Genomic DNA, 4,527 nt, shown 5'->3' with positions numbered 1-4,527 from the left:
CTAAACCATACTCTATAACAAAGACATCATGAATTCATTCAAGTGGAATGACATCTCATATTTATATCTATATATATATATTACTCATTTTATTTTTTATTTTTTAAATCCCCTTCGTTCCCGACATCTTAACCTCGAAATAATTTTTCTACTCTAAAAATAAATCATGCAAAAAATTCAAAACCAAACTAGCATTCAGCCAAATACCCAAAGCAAAATACCATTTAATAAAAATAAAAAAATCTTATTTGCAAATCAGTGTGTCAAATAAAACAACATTCTGGACACATTCATTTGATATGATTCAATTTGAAATAAAAATAAATAAATTAAAAATCAAATATATTACAAATCAAATGTTGTCATGTCTGTAATAACTCAATAAAATACATCTCTCCTTTAACACCTAATAAAAAAATAATAAATTTTAAAATTAGTACTCGCGCTTTCACATTTTAACAATTCAAATCCTTTTTCAACCTAAACTTCAATAAACAAATAATTCAATATCTCTGTAAATCTTACTAGAGGTGGTCTCCAACTCTGACGGGATCAGGATGACCAATTCTGACCTTTGACTCCAACCAGAGTCGGAGGCCAAGTTGAGTTCTCCCTCCTTCTCTGATTAAAGTAGACTTCAATTTCAATCGAAACTCTTGAGTCTGAGTCTGAAGACGAAACCCGATTAGAAACTAGGGTTTTTTTTTTTTTTCCATTTTTCTTGCCACCAGAAAACACAACATTATTGACATATGGGATGCGTATGTCACGTGTTATAATGTGTGATTAACTAATGCGAATATTGATGATATCTATTCTCTAGTTAAAAACTGTCACGTGACCAGTGGTTAATATTTTAACAGGAAATTGATTTGAGAAATTTTTAAAGCTCAGTATCAATTTTATAAAAATGAAAAACTGAGTTGCTTGAATTAAAAAAAAAAAATGAAAACTCGGCTACTGATTCTAAAAATTTTTAAAATAAAATAATAAATAAATAAATAAGCTATTGTCAACAAAGTTAAGTGGATCGAATTGCGCCGTAATTATATGAGCTGGACCCGGGGTTTGAAAAAGCAGGGTAGCCTCCATGACATAGGGCCGCACCCACAAATCATTTTTAATTTGTCAAAAGAAATATTAATTGTGACAGTTGCCTGAAGGCTCTGGATTTCTCTTCTCCCAGACAGAATTGACATTGAAGTCGTTCGCTCATCCATATCAACAAACTACAACTATTTTACTATTTTCTAAAGAAAATTATAATCTCTTTAAAAAAATTCAAACGCATTAAAATAACAGAAAAGGTAAAGAAACAAGCATTTAAAAGAACAAAGGGGATTGAAAAAAGAAAAAAAAAAAGAACAAAGGGGAAAAAATTCTGCAAACCAAACCAAAAGCAAGAGAGGAAATTGATGAATAATGTGAGAACTACACCACAACAGATAGAGATGATCCAGACACACCAACTATTAAGTAAGTTTGAAACACTAATACATGCGAATCCATCAAGCAAGAGATGAGTCTACTATTACTATTTATAAGTGGTGAAATGATATTTGTGCATGAAATTCAGGATGCAAGATGATCATCAGCTGAAAAAGATGATGGATGGGTCGCAGCAACACTCGTCAAGGAGGCAACAGCAACAGAGAGCTGCTAAACTGTTCCAAAACAACATCCATAAATCAGAGAAAAAAATACACTAGAACTGAACTTTTTGGTGCTGTTATCTGTTTAGATGGGTAATTAATTCTTCAAGATTTAGGAAAAAGAATCGGGGGTAGAGAGAAAAGAAACATGTTTCAGAAAAATATGAAGGGAGAGAGAGAGAGAGAGAGATATTTACCATCCCTCAAGGAAACCTGGTTCCCTCCTGGGTGGGGGTGCAGCATACTGTGGAGGTGCCATCACTGGGGGTCCTTGATAATAACCTGGCAGTGGCAGGCATGGCAATATGTATCAACCCCACAAAGGGGGAAAAAGGAGATTTCAAGAATCAAGACTATAAAGGCAGAAGAGATTTAAAGAAAATTCCTATTCCAAGTCCCAAAAATTAAAATTTCAGAGCTTTCCTACCTTCTACAAATTAAGCACAGAAAAAAGAACAAACCCAAAAAACTAAACAAAGGTAAAGTTTACCCATTATTTTTTCAACCAGTAGTTCAATAAATCAAGAAAAATTAAAGACTTTAATCCGCAAATATAAGCAAAGATGACAGAAAATAAGTAGAAAGTTTATGGAAATGGTGAAAGAAGCTGGTAAATTAGGAGAAAAGAGCATGCATACCTTGAGCAGGGTAGGGGTACGCATACTTAGGGTCACTCATCTCTGACTAATTAACAAAACACAGAGGCCTTCAAACCTTTTACAGCTCAGAAGAACAAAGAGAAAGGAGGAGACAATGAAACTGGGACTTATATCAGAAAGGATCGAGTTGGTACCAGACGCAAAATGCACACCCACTCTCCGTTCATCGCTGCCTCACACGTCCTTTGTCGGAATTTATATCTGTGTTCCACAAAAGTAAAAGTTATCCTTCTCTCTATGTCTATTTATCATCCTTTGGAAAATGATACCATACCCAAAATGATACTATGCCATTTGATGTTGCTCTGAATTTGATGGTTTATTGTATTTTAATTTTATTTAATAATTAAAAAAATAATTATTAATACATAATATTTTTATTTTTTAAAAATGTTAAAAAAAAACTGTAATTTGCACCAAGAAACATGTCCAATAGCCAAACTTAGACGATATAGTATCAATACCCAAATTAAAATTATTTTTAATAAAATGACATTATTATATTAATTAATTTAAAATAAATTATAAAAAGTTATAGGTCCGTCGTTATCCCTTTCTATCTTCTTTCTGCATTGCTCGTAAAATTATTTCCATTCTAAGTTTTCTTTTAAAAATATATTTCTAACCCAATAACACAAAATACTTCGAGTAATTATTAAATATTTTTAACCTCACTAATAAAAAAATATAATTCTATAACAAAAATTAAAAATATTGATAATATAATTCAAAAAAATAATTATATTAATTTATATATAAAAATTATAAGTAAACAATTAGAAAGAATTAAAAATTAAATATCTCCTATCAACCTTACTATTAAAGAAACAAAAGAAATTCTTTTATTCATTTTTCATGAAATTCATTCTCATATAAAAGATATGTAAAAAAAGCACTTATTGTAAATCTCATTATTATAAAATATTACTATTTTTTATTATATAGAATTCGATTTAATTAAAAAATAATTTTTTAAAAAATCATAAAAGGAGAATATAGTTCTAATTTTAAAATACTTATAAAAAAATATTCTAATTTTAAAATCTCCATCAATTAACAATCTAAAAAACCTCCATAAATTAATTTATATATAAGATTAATAATATAGTTTGTAAATATTATAAATTAATAATAAATAATAATTAAGTAATATAAAAATAATTATATTCCCAAAAAGGTAAAACGTCCCTGTAACGGACTCATTTGAATTCTTTGGGGGTTTCCGAAGTATTGCTACGTCTGCCGATATTAGGTACCGATTTTTGGTCTCGATAGGTGTAATTTTTTGTTTTGAGAATCCCTCAATGCACCAAAAAACAATCGGAAGTATTGCTAGAGTTGTCCATTTGAGGTAGTAGATGGATAGTAATAGATAAATAACCTTATTAATTTTTCTATTCTGCGAGGACAGCTGGCGTATTACTTACTGTGAACTGTAAAGAGGGTGGAGTGCACTCATCGTGAAATTGATTCCGCTTCTTTTTAGTGGGTCCCGGACAGCTCAGCGAAGCAAGCTCAATCTGGCCGTCTTTATGGTGTAAAAGTGGATAAAAAATAAAATTTACTAATTACGATCTGTACACGTCATACATTATATATATATATTTTAATTATTTTTAAAAAATTTTAATTTTATTATTTTAAATGAATTGAAACGAAAACAAAAGTAAAAAATATTCTTTTTTAGAGCATTTGTTTTTTTCACTTTACGATTAAGTAAGTATTTTTTTAATAATATTTAAAATTATTAAAAAAATATATAAATAAAAGGTTAAAAAAACACACAATACAACTAACTGTAGCTGTCAGCTATAGCAGTAGTGCTACCCTTGTCAAAAAGTGCTCATGTGCAGGTCTTCTACTTTCGGTTTTGCTTTCGGTTATACTGACGCTTGACAAGTTTTCAACTCACAACACCCATTTCTCGATCGAGATGGATTTTTATACATAAACCTTTTTATACAACATGTTTAATAAGCAATAAATAAAGAAAATATTTTAATTTGCTCAAAATAATTAAGCAAATAAAACATGGTGATAGGTTTCAGTTTTATTTGTTCCTAGGTAAGATAGTTTTTGAAACATATTTCTGATCTTTTTTTTGGTCTTAGATTACATTTAAATACTGAGATGATATTAAATAATTTAAATTGATTTGTAAATAGTAATATTTTATAAATCTCATTAAGATGTGTTTAAATATAAATAGGTTAAGA

General features: G+C 29.2%; 1 long non-coding RNA gene across 1 annotated transcript; it reads right to left on the bottom strand.

Moving 5' to 3' along the window:
* Nucleotides 1-1,379: 1,379 nt before the first annotated feature.
* LOC122314831 lies at nucleotides 1,380-2,565 on the bottom strand. The gene is made up of 3 exons (XR_006243876.1): nucleotides 2,291-2,565; nucleotides 1,850-1,934; nucleotides 1,380-1,664 (listed from the first exon to the last, which is right to left on the bottom strand). It is a non-coding gene; the product is annotated as an uncharacterized LOC122314831 (long non-coding RNA).
* Between the last annotated feature and the right edge of the window lie 1,962 nt (nucleotides 2,566-4,527).

This window comes from Carya illinoinensis, chromosome 7 (assembly GCF_018687715.1).
Source record: "Carya illinoinensis cultivar Pawnee chromosome 7, C.illinoinensisPawnee_v1, whole genome shotgun sequence".
In the NCBI taxonomy this organism is placed as follows: Eukaryota; Viridiplantae; Streptophyta; class Magnoliopsida; order Fagales; family Juglandaceae; genus Carya; species Carya illinoinensis.
Note: the sequence above shows the minus strand (reverse complement) of the source record. Positions and strands in the feature narration are given on the sequence as shown.